The 14,008-nt window shown below is 36.1% G+C and overlaps 1 protein-coding gene across 2 annotated transcripts in view; it reads left to right on the top strand.

Annotated features, from left to right (window-relative positions):
• Positions 1–14,008, top strand: part of MEGF9 (multiple EGF-like-domains 9) — a 108,183-nt gene that overhangs the window by 8,643 nt on the left and 85,532 nt on the right. The window lies entirely within an intron of this gene.

Raw genomic sequence — 14,008 nt, 5'->3', positions numbered from 1 at the left:
AGTGTGCTCTTAGAATCTCCAAGACTTTGTCATCCATATTTTGTTGATTTCTGGATATTATTTAATTGAAAAAAAGGCTTAGCTTCTGTCCTCTGTTGGTACTTTTATTGGTGAACATTAACTGAACCTTTACAGCTTTTTGGTGGGTTTCACATTTGATATTTTGTATTTCAAACTCTGTTCTTTATGTTTATTTTTTTTAGTGTAAATCTTTGGCTAGTTTAGCCGCCCATATTGAAACGATGTAAAGACGGTATTTGAAGAAGAGGATTGCTTACTTTATATTTTCTTTCCAAGGCACTATATGGGGCTGAATGTTATGGGAGGAGCCCAGTAGTAGTTAAAAAGCAAATGGTGATGGAGATAACAAGGTGAACTATAGAACCTGATTGTGAGGGCTCATGTAAATTTGATTTCTTCATATTAAAGTATTATTTACTTCTTTCCTAGTGTAGGAATCTGTTTGAAATTATCTTAACCTACTATTTCATTTGTATTGCCTCAAATCAGTGTGTTAGTAGCAGAGAAACTTGTGCAATTAATTTCATCTGTAAAATGATAGAGTTAGATTACATTTGTGGTTATTAAACTGTATTATTTGGGGACCTAGGTTTCCTCAGATGTGTTTTGGGAGCCGGTACAGGGTCTGGAGAGGCCAAGTGGGGCAACTTCCAGACCCTTCACCCCAGCCCTCACCTCTCACCCCCACTTCACCACCCAAACTTTAATCAGTTCTGCTCTCATTTGATTTACATATTGGATTTGTTCTTTCAGTGAAGATTTTTGAAATAGGAATTCTTCTATTCTAAAATTCTACAATAAAAAAATTATGGTATCTTCAAGCTATTATATAGCCACTAAAATGCTTACATTATGTCAAATAGCAGTACACATAGGAGGACAGAAATATACCAATATATTAATTGGTTAAAAATAAAAAAATGGGGTTATGGGTAATTTTAATTATCTTTTCTGTGTTTTTCCGAATTTGCCAAGTATTTTTCAATGAATATGTCCAATTTTAATGTTATAGTCATAAAAATGTGAACAAAATTAAAAAATGAATAAAAGTTGTGATAAGCTTGGTATGGCTTTACTCATATGAGATCAAGTCAGATGATACTTAACCCAGGGCCAGCTGGCCAGTTAGCTTAGTTAGTTACAGTGTATTGCTGATAACACCAAGTTCTGGGGTTTGATCCCTGCATTGGCTAGCAAAAAAAAAAAAAAGAAAAGAAAAAAAGAAAAAAAAAAATTACCCAGGGGCAATTAACTATAATTTCTGGAACACTAATGAAAAATTGAATTAATAATAATAGATCAATATTGGTTCATAATTGTAGAAGAAACTGTGTGTGGGGGAGTATGGGAATTATCTGTACTTTATGCTCAATTTCTCTATGAATGTAAAACTGCGGTAAAAATAAAGACTATTACTTAGGGGCTGGCCCGGTGGCGCACTGGATAGTGCGCCGCTTGGGAAGCGCGGCGGCGCTCCCGCCCGAGGGTTCGGATCCCACATACAGACTGGTTCCCGCTCACTGGCTGAGTGAGGCGTGGGAGCGACACCGAGGGTTGCGGTCCCGTTGCCGGTCCCCGGTCTGGTGCAGGGGCGACACTGAGGGTTGCGATCCGTTGCCGGACACGGAAAAAAAGACAAAAAAAAAAAAAAAAGACTATTACTTAGACTAACAAATATTATTTTGCCTGAACAATAGAGCCCAGGAAGGCCATGATGTGGGGGTGGAGTGGGGATGGGGGTGCGGGTGGATGGCTGTGGGGGTTTCTCATACATGTATGCCTAATAACAAGAACTATGACAAAGAACCCAGCAAAATTACAACCTTGCATGAATGCCCTTGCAACCTTATGCAATCTGTCCAACCTCAGATTGGTATCACCCTTGTTATTGATCCTTGTAGCCAGTTATCCCAAAACAATTATGTAATCCTCCATAATTTTTCCTTTAAAAACCTTTGTCTTCTTTTACCTCCCCGAATATGCACATAGTTTGTTATGACATGAGTGTTCCCATTACGATGCCCTATTCCTGAATAAATATTTTCCTTCAGAGAAACTTTCTCTGTTTGTTATTTAGGTTGACATCCACATGCAAAAGAATTAAGTTGGACTCTTACCTTACACCATATACAAAAGTTAATTCAAAATGGTTCAAGATCTAAACATAAGACCCAAATCTATAAAATTCTTTGAAGAAAACATAGAGGAAAATCTTTATGACATTGGATTTGGCAATGATATAACACCAAAAACACAGGCAACAAAAGTAAAAATAGGTAAATTGGACTATACTGAAATTAAAATTTTGGGGGGAATCCAAAGGACATAATTAACAGAGTGAACAGGCAACTCAGTGAGAGAAAACATTGCAAATCATATATCTGATAAAGGGTTAATATCCAGAATATATAAAGAACTTCTGCAACTGAATAACAACAATAAAAAAAAACCCAAACAACCCAATTAAAAAATGGTCAAAGGACTTGACTAGACATTTCTACAAAGAAGATATACAAGTGGTTTATAAGCACATGAAAAGATGCTCAACATCACTAACCATTAGGGAAAATCACGGCAAGATCACATCCATTAGGATGGCTACTATTAAACAAACAAACAAACACACACTATAATATCTGTTATTGATTCAGCAGGTTTAATCTGAATCAGAGATATTTGCTTAGTGTCAGTAAGTCGTAGTTCTGAAGAAAGGAGATTGCTGGACAGTACCCAAGAAAGGAGACTTTTGAGGCCTAACATCTTAAACATAGGATAGGGATGCCATACCTAAGATTTGGTACTTTTAGGAAATATTTAACCGAAATCTTCAGCAGAGGCTGAAGACAGAGCTGGTTCTTTCTCCATTTCATTCTGTCTAGGGAACTTAAAGAATGCACTTTAAAATTAATTAAGGTAACTTATTGAAACAGATCTTGTTTAAATAATACAAAATTTGAATTTGCGGTGTTGTTCATAGCCTTTACCAATAGAAGACATTTGATTGTTTCTACCTTTAAAAATATAGAACTGCCAAAAGTTTGGATTTTAGTCTGTCCATATGTTTTGCAATTAGATCAGATGAGATTGCTTTTATACTGGTAATATAACAGCTGTTCTATATGATACCTTGCCAAAGAGACAGCTAAGCTCTAAGAGAAGGGGAAATTTATTCTTTTGAAAAAAGAAATATATTCTGCCTTGTCACAGGGAAAACAATAAGGAGTAGGAATGTTTTTAACCTGGCTGGGAAATGTTAAATAACCTTTATTTAGAAAATTTTAGACCCTTAAAATAACTGATCCTGGAAACTCATTTCAGTCTTGCGTGCTTCCTAGAAACTGGCATATTACCAGGGATCTTATTAGATTTTTATTATTTATTTAAAAAAAACTCTAGTACTTTTTGACTTGATGTATGTGAGCAAATAGAAGAGGTTAGAAGTAACATTGTTAACTGTAAGGAGATTATCACATCCTCTAGTTCTTTTACTTTTGGAAATGGTCTTTAAAGGTGAAATTCTTTAAAAAAACTTCTGGGAAAAGTTTAAATGTTGTCCACTCTGAAGGAAATCAGATTAACTGAGTAGCTTTTTAGGTTCTCTTTAGAACTATCAATACAGGGATGGGGGTTACTGGAAATAAGGGGGGAAAAGATAGAATGCTTGGCATCCCAACATATTTAACCTGTTTCATTTGTGTATTGAGGCTTGATTAGAGGAAGGCATTGGGCTTTTTCTGCTGTAGATTTCTCATTTGACTTTATATTTGTTATAATCCTACAGTGGGTTTGATGTATCAGTTCTGTATGAACAGCATTAACCATATATCCCCACCATCCATTGATATTGTGTGGGTTAATGAATAGTTATAAAGTGTACCAAAAACACAAAGCAACCTACTTGTTGGGTATTATTATACTAAATTGTTGGTGTATTGCCTGCAAACCTATCCTGTTCGACTGGTTTTAGTTTTTAAATTAGTTTGTTGCTTCAACTTGTTCACAAAGGCAGGGCTGAATGGTCCAGCTAATCAGTGGAATGGCAGTCAGAACTAAATTCCCATCTTTCTTTCCATTCACTTTGAGTTACTGAGCATATTTTTTTTTAAATGGCTCTGTGACTTAGTTTCCCTAACCATGAAATGAAACCTCTTATAAGCAGCCTTCTGTATCTGTGATCCCCATCCATGGATTCAACCAACCTTGGATAGAAAATATTTGAAAAAAAAAAAGTTGTGTCTGTACTGAACAGATACAGACTTTTTTTCTCGTCATTATTCCCTAAACAATACGGTATAATTAGATTATTCCTTAACAATACTTAAAACTTCTCCATGATCTGTCTCTGTTCTCATTTCCCACACCCCTCTCCTTGTGGTTTAAAGTCAGCAGAATTAAATTGCTTATATTTTCCCCATAATAAATAATAAACCATGCTTATTACCACCATCATTATTTTTGATAAAGCAGTCATCTATTAAGGTCTTCCTCTTTGTTAAATACTGAAAGCTTTAAATGAATTATCATGACCTTATTTCTCAAAAGAACCTAATAAGAAACATGCAATATAAAAAAAAAAAAAGAAAAGAAATATGTATTATAATCCCTGCTCCTAAGCAGGAACTGAGATTTTGAGAGTTTAAATACACTGAGCAAGGTTTCATAGCTAGTAAAATGTAGAACCTTGATTCAAATTCAGATCTGTCTAAACTCAGAGCCTCCTCTCTAACGCTAAGCTAACTGGGCTCTCCTTATTTTGTTTATGCTATTCTCTCTGCTTGAAATGTAAGAAAAGAAATATGTATTATAATCCCTGCTCCTAAGCAGGAACTGAGATTTTGAGAGTTTAAATACACTGAGCAACGTTTCATAGCTAGTAAAATGTAGAACCTTGATTCAAATTCAGATCTGTCTAAACTCAGAGCCTCCTAACGCTAAGCTAACTGGGCTCTCCTTATTTTGTTTATGCTATTCTCTCTGCTTGAAATGTCCTGAGTTTAAATAGGGGTCTTAATTGTAAGCAACAAAAATCGATACTTGTTGATTTAATCAGAAATGGAATTTATTAAAAGGATATTGAAGAGTTCTCAGAATCTCCAGGAGGACTAAATTCAGGCCTTGGAACTAGAAGTAATACTTAATTGGGCCCACTGAGTTTGCCACTTCCACTACCACTGAGCATTAGATGCTATAGTTTTTGCACCACTGACCCTGCTAACCCTGGGTACTGGGTGCAATAGCAAGTACTACTGCCAGTTGTCATACTGCATTCATCTGCCCCTCTGCCACCAGAGAAAGGGCCTCATGCTCATTTCTTTGAATCATTAGTTTTTAATTCCAAGCCAGGCGAGGGAGCATCTGATTGTTGGAGACTCAATCACTTGCCCATGCCCTGGCTGCAGTGGAGGCCAGGAAAACAAGGATCTGACATTCTGAACCTCTGTGGTGGATTATAAAGGAGAATTCTCCCAAATAGGAAGGGATTCTGAGACAGTGTGAGATTATACTGTGATACTAAGCTGCCAAAAAGAATGACAAATGTATATCATACCCCTTTCCTTGGCCACCTGACAGACTTATTTGTCCTTGTAAAACATCATCCATGCAGCCTCCTACTACTGTTGTGCTCCATATATTCCAACATTACTGCATATATCTTTTTTGCTTGCTTGCATTTTAAGGACTCTTGTTATAAATATTACTTCCTTATGTAACTGATTCCTCTATTCCTTGTTCTCAAGTAGCTTATAGGCTATGTCTTATTAATGTTTGCACTCCCTGACACCTAGGATAGTGTTTAGCACGTAGTAAGTATTCAATAAATAGTTGAACTGCATTGAAGCATAAATCATCCTCACCCCTCACCACTAGAGTGTAATTTCCATAAAGGTATGCATTTTTGTCTTTGTCTTTCTTTTTTCTTACCCACTGTATGCCCAGCACCTAGATAAGTTCCTAGCTTGTGGTATGTGTTCAGTAAATATTTATCAAATAACTGAATACTCCTAAATAGTAAAATTATTTATTTCTGGCCATGATACTGTCAGAAAGACTTTTGAATGAGAATGGCAAATTCAAAGTGCTATATCATAATTTCCGACTAGACTGCAAACAATAATAGGACAGAAACTGCCCTATTATTCATCCTTAGCTACCTCTTTCTCCTGTCCAGAAGCATAACCAGAAAAGGGCAATTTGGAATTCTTTCCCAGACCTATCATGGTCACTAGCCACAAAAATGGCTTGAAGTACCATACCTGCTCTAAATGAAACCTTTTTTTTTTTTGGTCCTCTTGTGTAATCAGCTATATCATGAGATTGCATCTATTATGGGAAGAAAAGGCTGTTGAGCAAACTGTCTTGTACCTATGTGTTTTTTTTTTTCCCCACACAAACACTCAGTGGAAATGTTTCTATGTTAAAGAGTATAATAACCTAAGGCAGTAGCATCTCGCTTTGAAGAAATGAAGAAATGGAGGCACATAATTGTGAAATGATTTGTGAAAGGGCAGTGGAATAGTAGAGATATACCGTAGACCAGAGTTCTGTGGCTTTTAGAGGTTAGTGTTTTAGCAGGAACAAAAGCACAATTAAGTCAAGCTGAAAAAGAACTTTTATTCAGGCTAGTTTAAGAGTTATTATCACCAATGATAGCTATAATCTCTGGAGTGAGACTTTAGATTTCAATTCTTTTCTCCACCATTTACTGTCTGACCTTGGTCTGTACCTTAGTTTCTTTACCTGTAAAATGGGCATAATAATAGTGTCTACCTCACAGAGTCATTGTAAGGATGAAGCAATAAAATTCCTGGCATGAATTGGCCTTCTACATGTTAGCTATTCTTTTTTAAAAATTATATTTAAATATCTATTTACCTTAACTATTTCTAATGCTTTTTATTCATCACTACCTCTAATCCTTTCAATTCTGATTAGTCTTACTCCATTTTATGAATAAAGGATCTGAGTGTAACATGAGGTTAAGTTCTTTGCCCAAAAGTCACATAGCTAGTAAGTGCTAGTTAGCTGGTATTCAAACCCAGATCCATCTTGGTTTTGAAGGCTCTATCACAGCAAAATAACATGCTAAAAGTAGATTGAGTTTTATGCAATCTATTTTATCCTCCTAATCACTGTTAGTTTTAATGCATCCTTTTCCCCCTTCAACCTTCACTTCTCTTTTCTGATTTGTATTCATTGTTTTTCTGTCCATACTATGTATCTATTTACCACCCTCTTCAATTTTCCTCTTGATTCTTTTTCAATTTGTAGTAGAAAGTATGCACTTTACCCAAAAGAACAAAGCATACCCTCACATGCTAACTCTGTCCATTTTAATTTTGCTTTCATTTTTTTGTTAGCCTAATTGATCTGTATAGTGGATTGGTTTCCAGAGGAGAAGATTCTATTATGAGTCAGATGATTAAACTTATACATTAGCCAGGATAGCATTTAAGGGCAAATACATACACCCAAAAACTAAGGACCATATTAGCCAGTGTAAAAGATGAAGTACAAGTTGGTCAGAAACAGAGGTAATAGCAAATAATGGTATTGAATTGCTACAAAGGCTTCAAAACCTAATAATGTACTTTTGTTACACACAGTAATTATCATTATTTTTTAACTTGTCATAAAACTTCTGAAAAATTCCCAATGGACTCCAGACATTTGTTGCAAAAAAAAAAAAAAGTTCACTTAAACTTGCTGCTTTAGAGAATTATTTTTCTTAGCATATGGTCTTTCTTGTTAGCAACAGGCTTTTTAAGCTTATCAGAAAATAAGCATTTCTCTTAGCTATATTCTTTTGGTTGATAAACTTGTGCGATAGCGCACCCATTTAGAAATACACACACTTAAAGTCAGTAATTAAGTAGTCTTTAGGGACTAAAGCCAGAAGTGTCAGGATGCTGTTACTTTCTATTTCCTTATTGCTTAAACAATCTGCAATGGTATCTTCCTCTTCCCCCTCCCCTCCTCCTCATCCTTCTTTTTGGTTAACCAGACAAGATTTCAGATCCTCTTTTCTCATGATTTGTTTTCCTTGCCATGCTCAAATTGGTCTTTAACTAAGCTTCACTAAGATGGTTCAGTTTGATTTTGCATTCATTTTTATTTAAGTAACAGGGAAAAGAGTATGCTTTTGTCAATAAACTTACACTGGGATTTCTGTGCTAACAAAATAAGGTTCTTTTATTCATCAGATTTTTGTCGATCATGTCTGTATTAGTCCATTTCTGTTGCTTATAACAAAATACATGGAACTGGATATTTTTAAAAGAAAACGAAATGTATGCTCACAGTTTCAGAGGCTGGGAAGTCCACAGTGCAGGGAACACATCTGGTGAGGGTCCTGGTGGTAGCAACAGTGACCCAGGGGTCTCACATGGCAGAAAATGGTGGAGCAGAGAGAGACTAACTGCTCATGTGCTCTTCTTTTAAAGCCCTCAGGACCACATCCATGATGATCATTTTTAATCCATTCACTAAGGCATGGTCCTACAACCTAATCACCTCTTCTAGGCCCCACCTTTCAAATCCTATTATTTTTGCAATAATGGGATTTCCCAACCTCAACAGTGGGGATTTAAACTTCAATGAAGTTGGATGCCCTGTAGCAGCCACTATGCACCTAGTGTTTGAGAGACAAGTAAGACATGATTTCTGTCCTTGAGAACATAGTGGAGGATACAGAAAATTAGACAATAGAATGGTAAATTTCATCATAGTGGCATGCACAGAGTACTACAGAAGCAGAGGGGACTCCTCACCCAGACTTTCATGGAGCGAAGGACGACATTAGGGAAGGCTTTCTGGAGAAAGTATTCTCTGAGCTGATTCTTGAGAACAGATAGGAATTATCCAGGTGGAGGAGGGGGGAGGACACTCTAGGAAAAGGGAGAGGAACGTGAAAAAGTACAGAGGTAAGAGTGAACACATGCATGGCCTTTTTAGGGAACTGAAGTCCTGAGTGGCTTGAGTAGGGGAGGAGAGGATATATGAGGGTAGAACAGGGAATGGTGAGATTTCAGGCCAGAATGGTCAGCAGTTGTCAAATAATGAAGTGCTTTCCACATCATGCTCAGAAATTTGTTCTAAAACCCATGAAATATAAGCCAGAAAATGACATGGTGAGTTTTGTGTTTTGAAAAGATCAATAGGGAAACTGTAGTATTCTTCTAAAAGTGTGAATGATCCCCAGCAAAGATAATTAGAGGCCACTGATTGTCTCTTTAAATCTTTTCCAGCATTAATTTGGATTAAAGGGTTTACATGCTAAAATAGCATAATAATAGAGGGGGACATGAATTAGTTTTCTATCCTCTCTTATTAAGCAAACATTTGAAACCTGTTTTGCTTGTTGGTGTAACACACAGTCTTAGATGATTAAAATTAGAGACTTGACAAAGCCAGCAATTGGTGCTGGACCTCTTAATTATCTGGTGTTAGGTTGAACAAATGCCAGTGCCTCCTATGTGCCAGGCAATGTGCTAGGACCTAAGGCAAGAATAGTGAATGACTTAGGCATTCACAGTCTGGTGGAGGTACAAACTCCTACGCAAATGCAAATGCTCTGGGATACTTATGTATTAGATTCCTTTATGTTCATTTTCACTTTCCATCCTTACCTCAGACTTACAAAGTATGAATGAGAAAACCAAGAATGAGTGACAACTTATTCAACTTCATGTAATAATGAATGGTAGATAGCCACAATTCGATCTTTGATCTACCCAACTCCAAATTTTTTCCATTTTTTTCTTGCACCATATTACATTACTTACCCTGACAAGGCAGTACATCTATACTTTTGAGCTTAAAGTAGTTTTCTTCCCCTCTTCTCTTAATTCTTTCCAATACAACCCAACCCAGTATTGTTGAGCTTCAAAGGATCCAGTTATTTACTGGTGGTTAAAAGTGCAGGCTCCAAAGACAAACTGTCTGGGTTCAAGTATCAGCTTCATCACTTGTTTTTCTATCAGCCCACTTCATAGAGTTGTGATTACTGTTACAAGACAGTATTGGTAAAGCACTTAAGATGGTGAAAGCACAGGGAAAGAATTCAATAAATGTTAGTTGTTAAAATCGTCATTGGAATAGCAACTCATCTGTTTCCCAAACATTCAGGAAACTGATAAAATGCATTTAAACTATCCCACTGTATTCATATTCATCTTTTTTTTTTTTAAAGATGACTGGTAAGGGGATCTTAACCCTTGACTTGGTGTTGTCAGCACCACGCTCACCCAGTGAGCTAACCGACCATCCCCATATGGGATCCGAACCCGTGGCCTTGGTGTTATCAGCACCACACTCTCCCTAGGGAGCCACAGGCTGCCCCATATTAATCTTGATGAAGAGCTTTTGTCTAGCATGCATGTTCGAAATCTGACATCTTGTTCAGGAGATCAATGACCTTGCTATCACAAACAAATACCTAAGAAAGTATGCCCTTGAGAATAGTATAAAGACACTTAAAAACTTTTTTCTTATGGAAAATTTTGAACATAAAAATGAACGGAATAGGGTAATGACCTTTCTTGTACCTATCACCCACCTGAACAACCATCACTCCGTGGCCAATCCTGCCTCATTCATACTCCCATCCATTTACCTTGCTAAAGCTAAATTTAGAGACTTGATCAATCATTTTGGGAGAGAAGTAATGAAAATTGATAGCTTTGTTGTTGTTTCTGGCATTGCTAAATACCTAGTATAGCCTAATTGAGGATGGAAACTGGCAATGTAAGGACTCCTTGAATTGTTTGGGTAGGGTAGGGTACAGATTATTATCTAGTTTTTACATGTGAGGGATCTATATCTCAAAGAAATGATTTGTCATATAAGCTGCAAGCAACTTGTGCTGAAATTTGTCATTTGAACCATGCGCATTCCATAAATATTTATTGAATTCAAGAAACTTACTTTATATATTTCTTTTTAAATGTCCATAAGCCACATTATTTTTAACAAGGGCATTTTTATCTTTGATCACCTAATTTCTTCTATCTTTTGTTATGTTAGAATTTAAAGTAGTTTCCTCTTTTGGTTATCCTAATTTTTAACTGGTAGAGTGACCTTAGGGCTAATATAGAGGAAATTTTGGTCTCCAGCAGAAGGTCAGTTGCAACTATGAAAACAGCTCAGGCAAATGGTCTATTGATAGTGGAACTTTTCATTATAAAAAGTTCTTTTCAAATTCCGGATACTGGTTGCTTGGTCACTGAAGAGTCTGTACTACAATTCACCAGCACCCTGGGTGTCTGAACAGACCTGGTTAGGAATGTACTGCTCATTTTGAATGAGAAAAAAGGATAGAGAAGCTGCCTCAAAAATTGCATTACCCAAGCCAAACATTCTACATTTGGTATATGGTTGATACAAAACATTAGTCTTTCAGAGTATACCCTAACATACAAGTTTTTTTCATTTTGAGTGGTGTCATCTTTGACTACAGCCACATATCTTTTAATATACACACAGATTGCATTGATGAAAGGAGGAGGAGAGAAGATGAATTCAGAGATAAGTCACATGTAAAACCTGTTCTTTTAGAACCTATATAGGACAAATAGATAACTATAACTATAGTGCAAGGGTGAATATGATAATATTTATTCATAAGAAATGCTAACCAATGGGGAGAATCTTATTCTTCATAAAAAATTATTAAATATATCAAGCTTTCAGAAAAGCGTAGAAAGTAATACAGTGAGTATTCCTTGTATACCTATCTCTCAGCTTTGTAATATGTGAATTTTCTTCCACATTTGCTTTGGATTTTAAAAAATTTTTTGAAATAGAATATTTGATATGATTAAAGCCTCCAAGTGTTCTTCCTTTATCCCATTTTCTTCCTTCCCTACTCACATGTAACCACTATCCTGAATCTGGTCCCATGCATTTAAAAACGTTTACACACACACACAGTTGTTTTCATGTTTCAAATTTTGCCTCAACTTACCATGATTTTTTCACTCACCATTTTTTTTTAGATTTAGCTATGCTGTTTCATGTAACTCTAGTTTGCTGAGTTGCTGTATAGTTTCCCACTATATGAATATTCCATAATATATCCATTTTCTCATTTATAGTCATTTGAGCTGATTCCAGATTTTTGCTGTTTCAGATAATGCTGCCATGAGTAACCTTGCCCATCTCTTCTTCTTCTTCACATGTGGGGGAGTTTCTCTAGAGCAGTGTTTCTCAATTGTTAATGTTCATATGAATCACCTGGGTGTCTTACTAAAATGCAGATTCTTATTCAGTTGGTCTCAGACAGGCCTGAGAATCGGCATTTCTCACAAATTCCCAGGTGATGTGGTTCCATGGACCACACTTGGATTGCAAGGCACTGCTGTTTTTCTAGATATGCCACATTGTTCTCTGAAGAGGTTATACACGTTTTTAAAAAATTAATTAATAATTTTTCATTGACATATTAATTGTACATATGAGAGATTTGGTTATTCCAGGAGTAGACTCTTTTAGATAACTATTTAAATTTAATCTGCAACCGTTATCTCCTTAAAATTAGAAGGTGCTTTTGGAGGGAAAACATTAAAATATAAGACAAAATTACTTCAATGTTTAGTGTAATTTCAGCATTTCTTAGGAATTGATCTAAATTAGGTAAATAGTTTTAATAAAACAATTTTTAAATTTTATTTTAAATTTTATTTTATTTTATTTTGTCAATATACGATGTGGTTGATTATTGTGGCCCATTACCGAAAACTCTCTCCCTCCTCCCTCTCCCCCCTGCTTCCCAACAATGTCCTTTCTGTTTGCTTGTCATATCAACTTAAAGGAAGTTGAAAGGAATTGAAATTGTTGTGTCTTCTTCCCTCCCCCATGGTTGTTTGTGTATTTATTTATTTATTTTTAGTTCCCACAAATAAGTGAGAACGTGATATTTCTCTTTCTGTGCCTGACTTGTTTCACTTAATGTAATTCTCTCTAGGTCCATCCATATCATTGCAAATGGCAGTGTTTCATTCTTTTTTATAGTTGAGTAGTATTCCATTGTGTAGATATACAACATTTTCTGTATGCACTCATCTGATGATGGACATTTGGGCTGGTTCCAACTCTTGGCTATTATAAAGAGTGCTGCGATGAACATTGGGGAACAGGTATGCCTTCGACTTGATGATTTCCATTCCTCTCACTATATTCCCAGCAGTAGGATAGCTGGGTCATATGGTAGATCTATCTGCAATTGTTTGAGGAACCTCCATACCATTTTCCATAGAGGCTGCACCATTTTGCAGTCCCACCAAAAATGTACGAGAGTTCCTTTTTCTCCGGAACCTCGCCAGCACTTATAATTTTGGATATCAGCCATCCTAACTGGGGTGAGATGGTATCTCAGTGTGGTTTTGATTTGTGTTTCCTGAATGCTGAGTGGTGTTGAGCATTTTTTCATATGTCTGTAGGCCATTCGTATATCTTCCTTAGAGAAATGCCTACTTAGCTCTTTTGCCCATTTTAAAATTGGGTTACTTGTTTTTTTTCTTGTAAAGTTGTATGAGTTCCTTGTATATTCTGGATATTAATCCTTTGTCAGATATATATTATGCAAATATTTTCTCCCACTCTGTTGGTTGTCTTAACTCTGTTAATTGTTTCTTTTGCTGTGCAGAAGCTTTTTAGTTTGATATAATCCCATTTGTTTATTTTTCCTTTGGTTGCCCTTTTGGGGTCATATACTTTTGGGGTCATATACATTTGGGGTCATATACTTTTGGGGTCATATTCATGAAGTCTGTGTCTAGTCCTACTTCCTGAAGTGTTTCTCCAATGTTTTCTTTAAGAAGTTTTATTGTTTCAGGGTGTATATTTAATGCTTTAACCCATTTTGAGTTGATTTTGGTATATGGTGAAATGTATGGGTCTAGTTTCATTCTCCTGCATATTTGATTTTACTAATATGGTATATCACATTTATTGATTTGCGTATGTTGAACCAACCTTGCATCCCTGGGAT

The sequence above is a fragment of the Galeopterus variegatus genome, unplaced genomic scaffold (assembly GCF_000696425.1).
Source record: "Galeopterus variegatus unplaced genomic scaffold, G_variegatus-3.0.2 Scaffold439, whole genome shotgun sequence".
Taxonomy (NCBI): Eukaryota; Metazoa; Chordata; class Mammalia; order Dermoptera; family Cynocephalidae; genus Galeopterus; species Galeopterus variegatus.
This window is presented reverse-complemented; position numbering and strand designations above follow the sequence as displayed.